Below are 19,080 nucleotides of genomic sequence, written 5' to 3'. Positions count from 1 at the left end.
CCAGCCTTGCCAGTGATGCTACCCTTTCACACATTAGACTGGGTTATTTAACTTAAATTAAGTGACATTTTAAACAAAACATCATAATGGGGCATGGAAAACCTAGCTCATTATTTAAAAACCTCTGGTGTGTATCAATGATATGACCAATAACTCTAAACTTCTTTTCTAGATTTTGGATATGCATCAGATTCCAGGGATTCATAAAAGAATCATCATCATCTTACTGAGAAAATACACTTTCTGGTATTCTGTAATTGCTTTGAAAAATCTTATGTTAAGAAATGCTTTTCTTAACACAACATGCCAGTGTAACTCGATACAATACCCAAATCTGAACACTGGTGTCTATGCAGAACAGAGTAGTATAAAGGGTTGCCAGAGATATTACTTCACCACCTGGCTCCATCAAGTTATAACAAAAAGGGTACACTGGATAGCATAGAAAGCACATGTATTTATAGCTTTTTGTTCTAATCTAAAAACAGTACTGGATCAAAGTTCCTGTGTTTTCCACTTCTCTTGAAACACTGGAAATCCACAGAATTAAAGAATCTAATTAAAAGCCCTCTTCAGTTCAGAAATATGTAGTAGGGCCATTTCAACACAAATGAAAATGTGCCAACAATATGCTGAATTAGTGGCAGAAGATCTCCACATCTATTTCTAAAACAGTGCTTGTTTGCTGGAATAAGAAGTAGGAGGCCGCTGCCAATACACAACATCATCATTCTGCTGTGGGTAGCTGCCTGGATTTGTATTTTAGTCTTCACTGGAACTCACAGGTAAAGTTCAGTGTCAGTTATCATATTGAAACAAGCAGTCTCGATAGATGCAATAAGGAACTTAAATGTTCTTCCAGTAATATACAGTTTCATTCATAGTTAATGAATAGACAATCTATCAAGGCCCTTACTATCCTTAATGTGCTATCTACTCAAGGACGGGCCACCTGGGGTGTAAGATTTCACAGCGAGGGCCCTGCTTTAACCCAGCATACTGAGGTGAAGAAAACTGAAATTACCTCCCCAGGGTCCCACCAAAGCATCCACACAATAAGTCTGCTGCGGCACTGGGAAATTAAACTAGGATTTATTGCTCCCAGCCCTTCAATTTCCAGTTGTAATGTGAACCAAAAGAAACTACAGCTGAATAACAGGGCACCAAGAAACAAACGTGGTCCTCCGATGCCCTACAGGTAGTCTGATCAATACTTCACAATATCCAAAATTGGAAAAATAATAAGAGGCTTGCCCTGTTTTACAATAAAGTCTGTGGCTTGGACAATTAATAGATTGCATCCTTTTGTCTTTTTGTGTGTTGTGCGATAATAATCTAAAGCAATATTCAATACTTTGGCTTTACTGTGTTGTGATTTATGTTAATTAGTTTTGCAATACAATTTTATCACATTAGCCGCCCCTGCAATTCTTACTTAAGCAAGAGTTTTGCTGTGAATGTACCTTAACCATAAAGAATTAAAAAATCTGCAAAATCTAACAATGATAAATGATTACCACCTTAAATTTGTAACACGGGCTAGATAACACATTATTCCACATCAACATATTAAAGGTTTATTAAGATTATATTCTATAAAGATTTGTGTTTGATTAGTATAGGATACACTAAAGTCTTGAAAGGATTGTTGAGGTCCATGCTTTATCCATGCATTGAAGGTCTATGTTGCACCCGTTAACTGTTTCTTTTGCATCTGCACCACTTCTACTTTTCAAAATTTGAATGGAAAGTTATAAAATTCTTGGCTAATCTATTGAGAGTTAATGACCATTCTACCTGGAATCTGATTGGGTGAGACGAACCGTGAGGTTTACAATGATCAATAATTTGGTTGTACAGCAAAACTGTACACAGAAAAATGTTACTTCTGAAATGACAATAATTCAGATTAGGTAAGATTTACTGGATATTTTGTTAGCCGTCTACTTCAATGAAATATCATTTATACAGTAGCACAGCATGAGAGAGTCTACTTAGATCTCACCCAAAAAACAAAAAAAACACCTCATTTTTGTACTTAGGGTGCATTCTAATAATACAGCAATTACAGGAATAATAATTCTAAATACAATTTTACAAAGTGTAACTGAATTTTACAAACTCTAATGGGTTTCTTTTTTTTTTTTTTATTGTTTTTTCATTTGCCTTTGAAAGTCTGGAAAACCACACTTAATGCAAGACTCAATCCCGGGTGACTGTGTGTAAGAATCAGGGAACAGTTCTGTTCCTGCAACATTGCACCATTGTTCGGTACATAACGAATCGGTTTGCAGGTACATCGTCATTGAAAAACCAAAAGGTTCGCAAATGTCGAACGTTTCTTAGTAATTAGATGTACCTTTCTTGGCACTGCAGATGAACCTCATCCTCAGTGTGTTGTCTGTGGTGACGTACAAGCTAACGAGAGACTTCTGACATACAGGCATACTAGTCACAACAACTCCAATTATGTTTAACAAATCTAGCAACAGAGCTTTCTCAATAGTCAAGTAATAAATACACAAAAGATAAACATGATAACTGCCTTGAGTTTGCATCTTCAAACTTTCAGCACTCGCTCCTAGCCTCAAGCAGATATTTCAGTTTGCATTTGGCTATCAATTGATAACTGTCTATATACACATATTTTACATCTGCGCAGTCAGTCTTTCACATTCTTATTTAAATTATGATGACCCTCTGAATGTGTAAAAAATGCAGAACTCTTAGTTGTTCCGCACAATCGTCTTATATTAGCTGGACCCAGAGCTTTTTGATTGTTTTGGAACTCTATTCTGGTTGACATTGGGCAGGCTGAAACATTGGACTTTAAGTCTAATTTGAAAACATACTTTGCTTAATGTGCTTTCATACAAGAGGTTGTCACTGAAGTGCATTGTACATATGAGCTATCTTGTCTTGTACAGTGCTTTGGGATGTCATGGTGTGAAGGGTGCTATATAAAAGATAAATGTACATCATTTTCATCGGAAAGGGTCTTTATGTTTCCAGGGTAATAGTTATTCTTTTCAATAGTCCTCCCAAACTACTGAAGACAAGGCAGTGTTCAGCAGAGGAATACATTCAGAGTCCCCCTCAAAATGGACCCTCTATGCCTGTTACAAGACAGAAACCTTGTCTCAACCCTCTACTTTTAGAGGTAATATTCTGCCCCTTAAAGTGCTAGATGAGCTGAAATCTTTTTGACATTGCTGCATCTCAAGTATATGCCGCTGGCTTTGGTACAAAAAGTGAGAGATAAAAACAAAGTGTACAGCCTATTTTGTTTTGGTTGCACATTGTATAACCTTATGCGCTACCGCTAAACCAACTTTACACTTTAATTGGATTCCTAGTGGCTCCTCATTAAGCAAAGATTACTGCATTCCAGATACCAAACCCACCCTTGACTGACAGTTAGGCCGATTGGAACCTATGAATGGGTGAAGATGGCTTGTGACTTCGGGAAAAGATAATGAGACTCGCATGTCTGAATGCTCTGGGCTCCGTCTCAACAGATATGACCGTGCTGTTCTGATGACAATATGGCCAGCAACAACTACTGTTGAATGAAATTCATTTGTTTCCACATCACTGATTGTACCAATTGAGGTCAATTTCTGACCATTCTGGATCAAGGCTGCATGGTTAAAAAGACTTGGCACATTACTTATGATTGTATTTAATATGATCTAATACTAATCTGGTTCTATAACAGAGATCAGGCAGTTTCTTGAACATGGCTCATGTCAGATTCTTAGCTTTCTACATACACTTAAGATGTTAACAGTATATTATTAGTAATACATAATAAAAACTTAGTTTTGGTTTGTATACAAGCAGTGCCCAAATAAAAATTGCCATTCCACTGGAGGCACAGAATGGATACATTTGTTTGAGTTCTGCCCCTTTACGTGATGTCATCAAATCCTCCTTGCAAGCTTCTGACCCTGCGATTACAAACGGGAGTTCGAAAAAAACAAAACAAATCTTTTTGTAAACTACAACAGAAAAAAAAAAAAAAAAAAAAAAAGCAGGCGATAATGGTCGATCGAGTAATACAAAAGTAAAAAACTAAAAATAAAAAAAACCTCAAACCGCGGTAGACAACCTTACAAAAACAGAGAAAAAAAAAAAAAGCCACTTCAGAAGGGATGTAAAATGTAGTCTTTGTCTGCAGTCAAAAGTCTGTACTTTACAATCTCCAAATACTACAATTGCTGATGTGTTATTATTAAATGTAGTTTAAAAATGTAGCATTTTATAGTACTTTACTATAAAATGCTACAAACTTTAGTGTAACATGCTAAGCAGCTTTTTTTTTTTTTTTTTTTTTTTTTAATTTGGTTAATGATATATTATATATATATATATATATATATATATATATATATATATATATATATATATATATATATATATACAATACACACACACAGCTCTGGAAAAAATTAAGAGACCACTGCAAAATTATCAGTTTCTCTGGTTTTACTATTTATAGGAATGTGTTTGGGTAAAATGAACATTTTTGTTTTATTCTACAAACTACTGACAACATTTCTCCCAAATTCCAAATAAAAATATTGTCATTTAGAGCATTTATTTGCAGAAAATGACAAATAGTCAAAATAACAAAAAAGATGCAGTGTTGGTCAGACCTCGAATAATGCAAAGAAAATCAGTTCGTATTCATTTTTAAACAACACAGTTCTAATGTTTTAACTTAGGAAGAGTTCAGAAATCAATATTTGGTGGAATAACCCTGATTTTCAAGCACAGCTTTCATGCGTCTTGGCATGCTCTCCACCAGTCTTTCACATTGATGTTGGGTGACTTTATGCCACTCCTGGCGCAAAAATTCAAGCAGCTCTGCTTTATTTGATAGCTTGTGACCATCCATCTCCCTCTTGATCACATTCCAGAGGTTTTCAATGGGGTTCAGGTCTGGAGATTGGGCTGGCCATGACAGGGTCTTGATCTGGTGGTCCTCCATCCACACCTTGATTGACCTGGCTGTGTGGCATGGAGCATTGTCCTGCTGGAAAAACCAATCCTCAGAGTTGGGGAACATTGTCAGAGCAGAAGGAAGCAAGTTTTCTTCCAGGACAACCTTGTACTTGGCTTGATTCATGCGTCCTTCACAAAGACAAATCTGCCCGATTCCAGCCTTGCTGAAGCACCCCCAGATCATCACCGATCCTCCACCACATTTCACAGTGGGTGCGAGACACTGTGGCTTGTAGGCCTCTCCAGGTCTCCGTCTAACCATTAGATGACCAGGTGTTGGGCAAAGCTGAAAATTGGACTCATCAGAGAAGATGACCTTACTCCAGTCCTCTACAATCCAATCCCTATGGTCTTTTGCAAACCTCAGCCTGGCTCTTCTTTGCTTCTCATTGATGAAGGGCTTCTTTCTAGCTTTGCATGACTTCAGCCCTGCCCCTAGGAGCCTGTTTCGAACCGTCCTCGCCGTGCACTTCACCCCAGCTGCCGTTTGCCATTTTTTGTAGGTCACTTGATGTCATCCTACGGTTGCCGAGTGACATTCGAATGAGTTGACGGTCATCCCGGTCAGTGGAGAGTCGTTTTCGCCCTCTGCCGGTCTGTAGCTTTGTTGTCCCCAATGTGTGCTGCTTGACCTTGTTCTTATGAACCGCCGTCTTTGAAATTTTAAGGATGGAAGCAACCCGACGCTCACTGTATCCCTCTGCCAGTAAAGCCAGAATTGAACCCTTCTTTTCCTCACTCAAAACTTTCCTTTTCAACTCTTTGGGCATGGTCAATAGTTATTTTTTGATTCCAATTACTTTTGAGGTACTACTAGCACTGTTTTGCCATCCAGCTGGTCCTATTGCAAGAGGATAGTGATGACCACAGGAGTGGTTTTTATACTTTTCCTCATTAAATAAGATTTGGTTCAGGTGATCCCCTAATCAGTACCTCATTCAGTAGAATGAGGTGTGCCTGTGTTGGAATTCAACACACTGGAATGGAATGGCTGCCATACATGTAGAGATGCTGATTTAAGAAAAATTTGCAGTGGTCTCTTAATTTTTTCCAGAGCTCTGTGTGTGTGTGTGTATATGTATATATATATATATATATATATATATATATATATATATATATATATATATAATATACATACACACACACACACACACACAGATTATGATCTATATATTTTCAAAAATATTCAAATAGTGACATTTTGAAAACATACATACCATGATATTCTTATGACAATTAAATACTAAATATAACAGTTTGATTTTATTTTTCACAAGTGTTGCAAATTGCACTTTGGTGTAAAGACCTCGATAAATACAATATTGTGCAAAAGTTTTAGGCAGGTGTGAAAAAATGCTGTAAAGTAAGAATGCTTTCAAAAATAGACATGTTAATAGATGATATTTATCAATTAACTAAATGCAAAGTGACTGAACAAAAGAAAAATCTACATCAAATCAATATTTGGTGTGACCACCCTTTGCCAAAACAGCATCAATTCTTCTAGTACACTTTACAAAGTCAGGGATTTTGTAAGCATATAGGTCAGGTGTATGATTAAACAATTATACCAAACAGGTGCTAATGATCATCAATTCAATATGTAGGTTGAAACACAATCATTAACTGAAACAAACAGCTGTGTAGGAGGAATAAAACTGGGTGAGGAACAGCCAAACTCAGCTAACAAGGTGAGGTTGCTGAAGACAAAAGTCATACACCATGGCAAGACTGAACATAGCAACAAGACACAAGGTAGTTATAATGCATCAGCAAGGTCTCTTCCAGGCAGAAATTTCAAGGCAGACAGGGGTTTCCAGATGTGCTGTCCAAGCTCTTTTGAAGAAGCACAAAGAAACAGGCAACGCTGAGGACCGTAGACGCAGTGGTCGGCCAAGGAAACTTACTGCAGCAGATGAAAGACACATCATGCTTACTTCCCTTCACAATCGGAAGATGTCCAGCAGTGCCATCAGCTCAGAATTGTCAGAAAACAGTGGGACCCTGGTACACCCATCTACTGTCCGAGAAGTCTGGTCAGAAGTGGCCTTCATGGAAGACTTGCGGCCAAAAAGCCATACCTCCGACATGGAAACAAGGCCAAGCAACTCAACTATGCACGAAAACACAGGAACTGGGGTGCAGAAAAATGGCAGCAGGTCACAATTAGAAATATCTGGCTGTAGCAGAAGGCAGTTTGTTCGCCGAAGGGCTGGAGAGCGGTACGCGAATGAGTGTCTGCAGGCAAGGTTCCTTGCAAGTTTGGGGCTGCATTTCTGCAAATGGAGTTGGGGCTTTGGTCAGAATTAATGGTCTCCTCAATGCTGAAAAGTACAGGCAGATACTTATCCATCATGCAGTACCATCAGGGAGGCATCCGATTGGCCCCAAATTTATTCTGCAGCATGACAACGACCCCAAACATACAGCAAAAGTCATTAAGAACTATCTTCAGCGTAAAGAAGAACAAGGAGTCCTGGAAGTGATGGTATGGCCCCTGGGATTACATGAAGAGAGAGAAGCAACTGAGGCTGCCTAAATCCACAGAAGAACTGTGGTTAGTTCTCCAAGATGTTTGGGCCAACCTACCTGCCGAGTTCCTTCAAAAACTGTGTGCAAGTGTACCTAGAAGAATTGAAGCTGTTTTGAAGGCAAAGGGTGGTCACACCAAATATTGATTTGATGTAGATTTTTCTTCTGTTCACTCACTTTGCATTTAGTTAATTGATAAATATAATCTATTAACATGTCTATTTTTGAAAGCATTCTTACTTCACAGCATTTTTTCACACCTGCCTAAAACTTTTGCAGAGTACTGTATATATGATATAGTCCCTTTGAAAAAAAACCTATACAGAGTACAAATACCGGGAATTATGTTGAAAGGATGGATAGCTTTATTTACAACAAACTCACTTGTGTCCATCACTTGATTTTCAATTAAACCATACAGATAATATGACATATTAGGCAAGCAGTTATCATGTATTTGTGACTAACTTACACTTAACAAATCATGGATAACCACCCTATATGGCTTATTCCCAAATATGCTTTACTGACAGGTCGTTTGTCATTAATTCGGGATTTGCACCATCTATACTGAAGTGAAGACTTTTCTTATCGAAATAAGGGCTAACTGGCTGGTTGTTAATTATAAACACCTTTGCAATAAAGCAGCAAAACAAAGTGGGACATTTATGTATAACACTTTTTCTGGCAGATGTTATTTTAGCTAATAATTAGGTTTCTATTATCATCACATGCCCAAATGCTTATTTTTAGATTTATCGGGGCTATTTTATTACAGTAATCCCTCGCGTATCCAACTGCGGTATGACCAGAGTAAGGATATGTAAAAAGGCGACCAAATTAATCCTGTTTTAAATATGATTATACACAGCTGTAACAATTACTATATTCACACAATTATTGTTGCGAGATTCAGCTTTTATTAGGCAGCTCCCCTAAGTCTCCAAGATACAGGGTATAAATGCTTGTGACAGGGTAGCCGTCTGCCGTGTGGATGCGTGCATTCGCTGCTGAGTGACAGGCAGGAGATCAAGACGGAGGCTGAAGTTGATATGCCCCGCAGACAGACAGGATTTATTTACATAACACACTGAAAAGCTCACGTGACACTACCAGCAATAGCAGCGTAGGAAGCACATACAACACAGTGAACGAAAACTTTGGTAAGATCTAAAATATCTGAACTAATCATCTCTATTCAATAATAAACTAAAGTTGCTGAGAGGACAAACAGTTAGCCCAGATGTGATGGGCGGATACGTGACAGATTACTGTATTTCACTGGCAGTACTTGATGACTAAACCCTTTTCTGATGCGGTTGTTTTGCGTGCACTTTTCACACACAAGCAAACCTTGCGATTAAAACATCTAGTGTCATGCAAAAGTCGTTAGGTAAGAGAATTGAGAAACAGAGAAAACTTGGAGTCATGTATACAAGGATTCAACAACACTTCCTAAAACTTGTAAATAAAATAATTCTAATCATTTCATTTATAACTTTTTGTGCATATAGATTAATGGAAAAAAAGATTATTAGAAAAGACTTCTATAGAGAGGATGTACTTCAGGCCTGGATTGCTTTCATAACAGTAAATGTGTCTAAAAAAAAGTGAATGTATAAATACATAAGTAATGTGTTTGTTTTATGCACACACAGTAATATATATATATATATATATATATTATATAATATATATATAATATTTTTAACATTTTTACACAAGACAATTTCTGTTTACCCTGAAAATCGATTTTTAGCTTGTTTTTAATAAAATAAATTTACCATCGTTGTATAAATTACTCTGCTGAGACGCTGAGTTGACACTTAGTTGTAGTTTTTTTTTTTTTTTTTTTTTTTTTTTTTTTTTTAAATGTTAGTTAGTGTAGTTCAGGGGGCGTGCAGCAGGGGGCTTCCAATTTCCTGTCAATTAGTACCTATTTTCTATTTAAGCCCTGATCACTTGCACCTTCGCTGTCTAGCTTTTCGTTTTTGTAGCAAACGCTCAGACGCCGTATTTTCGTGCTTCTTAGCTAATCTACGCTTCGTTGCCTTTCACTGGAAGTCAAATCTCTGCGCAGCGCTCCCAAGATATTATCAAATATTTTCCTACCTATTCCGTTGCTGCTTCTCATCATTCAGCTTCTCCATTCGGCTGCAGGAGCTCCAGCGTTAGTCTTTCCTGCTCTTTCCAGCCTCCAGCCCAGCAACAGCACCGTCCAAACCGCAGCTTCGTTTCTAACTCGTCCGCATCTTTATTGGACAGACTGGCCCTCCACTAAAACCGCTAAAGCTCCTTCAACGAGACATCGACATTCCCATCGTCAGCGTTTGCCTTGCCATAATTCCTCTTTTTAATCCACCACAAAGATCTGTCAGCTGAACATTTCTTTACTCTTCGCTTGCAATCAAGCGCCTCTCCTCCGCTCCCAGAGCCTGGTCACAACATGCTCCAACAACACTGCTGTTCTGCAACTTTTCCACCGGCACCTCTCAGTCCGTGGCTACCACGGCAACGACCTAATTGCGTGACTGCGGGGAGTTGTAAGTCGCCATGGTGACCAGGGAGCTTCATCCGGCACTGCGAGCTCCGTGCCTCAGTACTGCAATCTTCTGGCTTGCTGCTGCTGCACTTTCACAATCTGCGAGAGCTTGTTCAACTCGCCGAATTGTGACATCTATATACTGTGTTAACGTATTTATATACATGACTGTCCTAAAACATGTAATGTTTACATTCCTGCAGTTTGTTGTCACTCAGAGATTAGCAGGAGTCCCCCTCCTCCTCAAACTTTTGTAGCAACTGACGTTGTCCAATTTCAACTCTTCCCCTTGTACCGATCACTCTGCACAACTGAGAAGCAGTTGTACTGTCCTCCCTAAGGAGATACTACTGGCCCAATATCTATAACTAACTAAGTCAGCAACAGCAACAGACAGCAAAAGCAGGGACGTCAGAGGTGTCAATTTCATGAACAAACTGTTTATTGTTGTAAACTATAATGTAATAAATTAAATATCATGCCAACAACTTATTGCAGATAACAGTTTGTTAAGTGGAAGGTACAGGTGAGTAAGAAAGTAAAGTGAATTAAACAAACATCCAAACAAATTAACACTAAAGCAAAATGAATGTGGTGTTCGGTGGGCCTCCAATAAACCCACACAAACACAACACCAATATACAACTAACAGACGGACAGGCAAAAGAGACAAAGGTGAATGAATAAGTATATGGGGAAAACAATTAAAGACCATCTTGATGGCAATGGATGATAAATGAAATTTAGGCCTAACAAGTTCAGTGAAGCAATGCGCATGAAATCCAGAATAACAAAAGAACAAAACCACAGGAACAAAAGTATCAATGTAGAAAAAAACCAGCAAACAGAAAAGGAATAATCTCACCAACAAATAATGAAGTCCCGATAAGAGTCCTGTACTGATGATGGGGGATGAAGGTTGATGAAAAAATAGCGATCGTTTTAAATGGTGAGTCTGTTGAGTAGTACCGGGTTGAGTGGTGAACAGCCGTTTGGAAAATATCAGGAGGATCAGGAACAAAATGGAGACTGAACACACTACCAAAAAACAAACTAAACAGACCTTGAACAGCAACTAAACTTAAACAAGTAACAGTGTAAACAAAAAAGAAAGGTTTAGACAAAGTACCAGATTATGAAAAGAGAAAATGGATGCACCAGTATTTATCTAAATTAGTTAAAGTTACACTATTAATTAAGTAATATGCTATTTGTTTGTAAATGGATTCCTCCCTGGCCTAGCCAGCCAGCTTTAATACCGGTACTGGCTTCTAAGGAGCTCTGAGATTGGAGTAGTGGATACCTGAATGAGCCAATGGGGGGAGAGGATGAACAGAGGGTGATAGCAAGGAACTATGGGAAAATGAGTTTTAACCTGGCTACTGACCCTAATTAAAAGGGACAGGTGGGTGAAACTTACACCCACTTCATGGAGCAAGTGAATTGCTACACCCTCTTCAAGGACCTGGTCATGAAGCAACCTTACTCAGCTGTTTTTGAGATGCTCAATATCTACCATCATAGTAACTTCCTGCTTCCCTGCATCACGCATCCATTCCTGTGACTTATTCCTGTTCCCAGATTCGTGTTTCCTCATCTGACGCTGCTCCTCTAATCCGACCAGCTTCAAAGTCATCATTTCATCAACGTGAGCCGCTAGTCAGTCATGGAACCATGTCCTACGATTTATCAACGTTCCAGTCAATGTCCTCCTATCCCTAATAGACAATAAACTGCTCCCGACCAATCAATAGGTTTTGCAGACGCCTCGGAGCAACATATTCTTCATCCTCTCTGGTTCTGCAGTGGTCTCAGATCTCTGCAATCTTCATCTGCCCAAAAGCAGACCCATCTCTGGCTCCATCTAAATCTGCCTTAACAACAAAAGACCAATATCTACTGCATTCAGCAGATCCCTACTCTCTGCAGCAGACCACCGCACTCTACCGATGGTAGACCTCCGTTCTCTACTGCAGATCTCTGCTTCAGCAGATCTCTGCTCTCACAGCTCGGCCTCTGCACACTACTGACAGCACTCCATTGTTTTCTTCCTCAGACCTCTGCTCTGTTCAGCAGATCCCACCCTCTACTGCAAATCGCTCCTCACTACAGCAGATCTCCACTTCCTCTTCAGATCAGCTCACTACTGCAGCTGCAAAAGTCACTCTAGTTTACTGTTTTAATCTGCTGCTGCACTTCTCCAGAGTCTACAATGCTCCAGCCTTCCTCCAATACGCAGATCGTGGCAGTATTCCCACAATCAAAGCGAACACTAATCCCCATCTAATCAAAATACGGGGCACTTCCTCAGCAATCCTATTCATATCTCCGCTCATCCTCTCAAATGTTAGAAGTAGGCCACCCTCCTCGACTCCACCCTCTCCTCCGAGCAGACCTCCCTCCTCTCCACCCTCACCTCCGAGCAGGCCTCCCTCCTCTCCACCCTCGCCTCCAGAGCAGACCTCCTCTCCACCCTCACCTCCTCGCAGGCCTCCCTCCTCTCCACCCTCGCCTCCACAGCAGGCCTCCCTCCTCAACTCTCAAACCGGGGCGGCTCCGAGTCATAACCCTCATATGTGTTTTCGGTTGCTAGGTCCTTTGGCCCTGGGTCGTGTCGGCATCACCACCCTCAGTCAGTGACCACTTTTTGTATCCTGTCTTCGGTTGCTGGGTCCTTCACCCCTGGGTTTGTGTCAGCGTCGCCACCCTCAGTCAGTGACCATCCTTCTATCCGGTTTCGGTTGCTGGGTCCTTTGCCCCTGGGTTGTGTCGGCATCGCCGCCCTCAGTCAGTGACCATCTTCTATCCTAGCTTCCATGTCCAGCTTCGCTGGTCTGTTACTAGAGTGGGCCTCGCCTGCTCTTCTATCCTAGGTCCGGTCGTTTCTAGCCGGCACTCTGTCCTACTTACTGCTCCCTTCTGCTTCTTCTGCCCTATCCCTAACCCCCAGCTCACGCCCGGTAAAATATGAATACAACAGCAACAAATCAAAACAAAAAATGAATGAAAACTGCTGAAAACTGGTATTGTCTGGTAACCCCAACGATGTCAAAACTATTAATAAACAATTAAGAAATAGTGGTAGACAAGAAGGTAAACGTTTTTTTTTTTTTAACCTTTTTTTTAGATCCCACATTTATATAACAAAAAGTTCAATTTGGATGACTCGGGCAATGCTGACAAATTATTTTGGTACATTTCTAGAACAACATTATGTGAACAGTAAATAGGGTTAGCACTCAAAGCAGTACTTCATAGCCTATGCATTTTCTGTGTTATTTCATTTTTACCATTATAGCCAATTTAAAACAAACAACATCTTCCACATCATTATAACCAGGTATGCAATACAAAACAGATGCAGATTCTATAAATTCTCCTTTGACAGTTTTTAAAGAGTATAATAAAGACACTACTTCATATGATTATTCTAAATGTATTAAGTGTGTTATGTGTGTGTTTTTAATTAGCTATCCTGTTTACACTTAATGTAAAAAATAATATCCCATATTTCTATAATACATGTTAACCAAATGCTAAATATATTTTTTTTTTACTTACAATATAGTAAAAATTCAGAAAGTTTTGGCGTTGAGCGACTTTAAGAGGCAATCTGTTGGAAAACATGAAAGAATATGACATCGAGTTTACAACATGAGAAAGGTTTTGAACAGGCTCTGTTAAATCAGCCCTGAATAAAAGGAGTGATATTAGCAGGTTTTACTAGAAAAATAAACTCGGCTGCGACAAAAAAACCGCCCACACAGTTCAAGGGAAGAAACACAATGAACAAAGCCTGGCTGTTCAGCCACTGACTCGCACAAACAAGACTAAAATAGGGTAGGAAAATAAAATGTCTGTGTGTAAAAGGGTAGGCAATCCTGTTATAAAACAAAACAATGTGACATAACAAGGTGTTAAGGGCCTTCCAAACTGTAAAAACAATCTCTGAAGCATTTTCTTCTCACAGTATCGACCAGGATTCAATTGCAGCTACAACCCCTATTGTGGAGTTCACACTGGCAGCTCCACAAAAGTACAAAACTATGGAATTCAATTCTTCTGAAGAAACACTTCTGGCATTTGCAAAACAAGATGCTCAGGTGCCATTGATGAGCAAGCAAAACAAAATTAAAACAAAATTCAACCTTTTGCTACAACTGCATAATATAAAATTACCAATTTTTGAGCACTCTGACCAAAAATGTTTTACTTTGCTCACTGTTACTTGGAAACAAATAAGGTTTTTATTTTACTTTAAGATTCAATTTCTTGGCATGTAGCTGTTAGACATTTCTGACCATGCGTGATATTTGATGTACCAATTATACTATTAACTTTTCTTACCGTAATGAGTTTTGTTTCAGGAGCAACTTTATTTTTTTAATAAAACATTTAAAGAGTTGTCTTTTATATTTTAGAACAGTTATAATGTTCACATTTTAAACCAAATTGCCGAATACCTAAAGCATTTGTGTTCGAAAAAACAAAAGAAATGAATGTTCAGCAAAAAGATTTTTGTCTTCATTTCTTTATACTTCACAGGCTAATATCGTTTTTTGTTAAGTTTATTAACACAGGTCTTATCTTTTCAGGGCATTCGTAGTCTTCACTTCAAAATAGGGGCTGGAAAAACTTTTTAATGGTGAGCTACACCCTTCTAATAAGCTCTATTACATTTTTCTTAAAGACCTACAACCTCCTAAACTCAGAACTGCAGTTAGGTCAGTCATACTAAATATGTGCTTAAAGAAAGTGTTACACATTCATGGTCCACTTTGGTTTGCTGCTTCATTATCAAGGTATTTATAATTAATCAATTATTATCAACCAGCCAGTGAGCCTTTATTTGGACACCGATAGTCTTCCCTTTAGTAGATGATGCTAATCCTCAATAAACGGTAAACCACCTGTTAATAGGATGTTTGGGAAGAACCATAATACTAACAAAGCCCTACACGGTGGTTATCCACGATTTGTTAAGTGCTAGTTAGTCACAAATAAATGGCTAACACGTTACACTTAGTATTACCTAGTACGGTGCAGTGTGTACCAGATACACACTCTTAGTTGTAACCAATGCTGAACGTTTAATTTTTCAAATCAGTCATTTCATATTATCTGATAAACCAAGACCATTATCACAGCGAGAATCCGCAACAGATACACCAGCACTCAAACCAAGCACTCACATTTTGTTTCAATCCAAGACCCCTTCTTTAGTCCTAATGTAAAGCTTGGTATGTGCTGCACACAGCTTAGCTCTGTAATGGTAACGTAACTGCAATATCAAGCACTGTCACTATTTTACTGTTTGAAATTAATTTTAAAAAGATGTGGGTCCTTCAAAAATGTAAAAAAGGAGCCTCTTGCAAGACTTGTTGGTCTGTACTGCTATACTTAAATAATGAGTAAAAACAGTAACCGCATTTTACCGTTCTGTTGACATAAACATTTAATTACTGTGTAAGCTTCTCCAGCAAACGCTTCTCAACATTCAGTATCCGCAGAAAGTCACTGATCTATCTCTACGCAGTTAGTTCTAAGAACACACGCAACCATTACAACACCCTACAAGCTACAATACAGACATAACAGCACATTTTAGCAAAAATTGATTTCAATTTAGAACCCATGATAAATTGAAGACTTCAATTTGACGTCTACTATCTAATTAAAAAAAAAAAAAAAAAAAAAACCGTATCTGCAAAAACAGAACAATTGTGCATCGTGTAGCGTCACAACCGAAGTAATCAAGCGTTGATGTATGAAAGGTTTTGATAGCAGATTTTGTGTTAGTGTACACGTGCACACACAGGTCTATCTCTGCCTCTCTGGTAAAGAACTGCCAGCACATTTCCACATCTGACTCTGCACCCAGAAAATATTATGGTGTTTAAAAACCCGGGGGGGATTATGAGAAGCAGATACTTCTAATTAAACACACACACCTGCTCCGTGCTCTGCATACAAAACGCTTGTATCGCTCCCTGACCATTTCAATAAAGCAGTCAAAGCAAAAAAAAAAAAAAATGAAATCCATCAATGCAGGTACCATTTTCAGGCTCACTCTTGTTCTCTTGATAAAAGAGGCTGAGCTTTATTCCTAAAAATAAATTAATAAAAAAAAACAGCTTTCTGATGGAAACTCGCATGCATTTTGCTGATACTATGGAAAACGTGTGTTATTTGATTAAACTCCAGCTTCAATTTACAGAGTTTCGTAATCTGCTTATTTAACAAGTAATGCCTCAAACATTTGATATATTATCATACCTCGAGTTTTGCAAGTTAGTCTTTTTTCTCACCGATTTTTTTTTTTTTTCTGGCGTTACATCCGTCGTTCTTTCTAGAACCACTCAACACTATACAATCTAACGCATACAGTGCGTTCATTGCTTTGTTAATTCACTGTATTGCACGGCATAAATTAAGCCTGACTGCAATGGGGAAAAACGCCACGCACTGTAATTATACTGATATCAGCGTTATTGTTTCCTGTTTTTGCACTTTATGGTATCTAACATTGTTTCACCGCGTGTAAAGTTGAAATAAATGCCCAATGCAAATACAGCATACCACTACACTAGCATAGCAGTGCCTCTGCCTGTGTGGATATCGTTGCACAAATTAGACTCCACAACAAGCTAAAGCAATTAATGAACCGCTATACATCAGTCTGATCATCTTGGTCCATGGGTCAAACAAATCAAAACCCAAGACAACCATTTATATGAAGAATTAAAGAACAATACAATAAACTTAAAAAAAAAAAAATCGTCTTACCTCAAGAAGCTACTCTGGTAACCAAAATAGCAAACGAACAGCACGGTTGCAGAGTTAATCCTGAAAAAAAGTGCTCTGGTCGAGTCCTGTATAACTCAGCTATCTGGACTTGCTCCGTTTTCAATGTGGGGAAAATACTTGTGATCGAGCCGACACACATTGTAGTGTCTACTGCCTGCACCTGAAAGTCAGTGATGCTGCAGCACTAAATGTCTTCAAAGCTGAAAAAACACATAACAAAATAAGATGCAACCAAGACCCGACATGGATATTGGCTCCTGGAAGAGTGTAGGCAGGCATCACTGCCACCGATCCGGATAATCTGCATAACATTCCCAAAATGCACTAAGCTCAAAACAACCAAAATAAACTAAACTAAAAAAAAACAAAAAAAACATCTGGTGCTGTTTTCTTAAGCTGACCAATCAATACAGACCAACAGTGTCTGAATACATAAATGCCCTGCATAGGTTTTTAAAACTGATACCTGCAGGCAGACACACACCGACAACGTTTTCTGGAATCATTATTCTATATGTGATATTTAAATACTGTCTGAATTTGTATTTATTTATTTATTTATTTATTTTGTTAGCACAGAAAACGGGCAATATATCATGATATGCAAATATACAATACAATACTAAAACTTAATCCTATTCTATATATATATATAATATATATATATAATATTATATAGTATATATATATCTTTTATATATATATATATAATATATAATATAGGAGATATATAGTAACATCTGATTGGTATATGTAGACTACATAACATAAATCTATATATATATATATATATATATATATATATATATATATATATATATATATATATAATTAGCGTATAGTATTTATCTTCACATGACCACTGCGTCTCGGCGAAGATGTTACTTATTTAAATCACTGCGTACCACTGCATTCTAAATTCCATGACAAATTTAATTTGTTATTAGTTACAAAACCACAGCCAGAAAAAAGTGACACTCCACCTATTTCCTTTAATATATTTGGAGATGAAACTCCAGATAACTGGTACAACACCAACTTTCTGAGTGAAGACAGCAGTCCACCTGAAAAAAAATACCAATAAAATAAGTGCACCAGCAAGAAGTAGACACATAACAGTAGACGAGGAACAGCTAAATTAAATAGAAGAAAACAAGGGGATCCCGAGTGGCACATCCAGTTAAGACACTCCATGTGGAGTGCAAGATGTACCCTACAGCCTGGAGGTCATTAATTTGGGTCCAGGCTATACCCAGGGGGTGGTGCACAATTGGCAGAGCACCGCCCGGGTGGGGAGGGCCTAGGTCAGCCAGGGAGTCCTCGGCTCACTGTGCACCAGCGACCCCTGTAGAATAGCCTGCATGCCTGCCTGTAAGCTACCTGATGCTGCATGGTCTTCCTACGCTGTAGCCCCGAGGTGGCTGCATGTTGGGCCCGCAGAGTGAAAAGAAGCAGACAATTAACGGCATAAATTTTGTGTGCCGCGTCTACGTCCCTCCCAAGTCAGCGCTGGGGTGGCAGCGGTGAGCTGGGTTGAAATAAAAAATAATTGGACATTTCAAATTGGGCGGAAAATAAGAAAAATAATTGGTGATTCCAAAAAATAAATAAATAGAAGAAAACAAAGATTGAAAAAACACAAAAAAAAAGCTGCAGCATGGGCTGTATGTACTTAGACTGGATTAAAGAAAAAAATATGGACTTTCATTTTAAGGAAATAAGTAAAAAAAAAAAAAAAAATCTCAACAACATAAGGGAATTTTATGCCAGTGTAACAGGGTTACTTTTATACTACTGTTACACCAGTGCAAGAAGTTCTTCTGAGGACCAGTATTCAGTCTCCAGTTTTATAACGCTGAGCTGGACTAAATAGATATTTTAACAGTAGAAGTTGTAACATCTCTGCAGACAGCGAGTCAGTCATGAAAAATTTTAGAAAAGCGGGTAAAGACAAGGCCAGACACCTTGTAGAAAAGTGTAAGGTAGTGCACACAGGCAATAAAAATGTGCGTCATAAATACCATATGGGAGATACTGAAATTGAAGAAGCAATCTATGAAAAAGATCTATGAGTTTATGTTGACTCAGAAATGTCTTCATCTAGAAAATGTGGTGAAGATATAAAAAAAGCCTAACAAAACGCTTGGATATATAGTGAAAAGTGTTGAATTTAAATCAAGGGAATTGTG

The 19,080-nt window shown here is 38.4% G+C and overlaps 1 protein-coding gene across 3 annotated transcripts in view; it reads right to left on the bottom strand.

Annotated features, from left to right (window-relative positions):
* Positions 1–17,167, bottom strand: part of LOC121314489 (disks large-associated protein 1-like) — a 234,918-nt gene extending 217,751 nt beyond the window's left edge. For all 3 annotated transcript variants that reach the window (XM_041247841.1, XM_041247843.1, XM_041247842.1), the window contains exon 1: positions 16,871–17,167. The gene's annotated coding sequence lies outside the window, so the exon portion shown is untranslated. The remainder of the gene's footprint in view (positions 1–16,870) is intronic.
* Between the last annotated feature and the right edge of the window lie 1,913 nt (positions 17,168–19,080).

Source organism: Polyodon spathula, chromosome 4, assembly GCF_017654505.1.
Source record: "Polyodon spathula isolate WHYD16114869_AA chromosome 4, ASM1765450v1, whole genome shotgun sequence".
In the NCBI taxonomy this organism is placed as follows: domain Eukaryota; kingdom Metazoa; phylum Chordata; class Actinopteri; order Acipenseriformes; family Polyodontidae; genus Polyodon; species Polyodon spathula.
The sequence above is the reverse complement of the archived record's forward strand: the minus strand, read 5'-3'. Positions and strand labels throughout refer to the sequence as shown.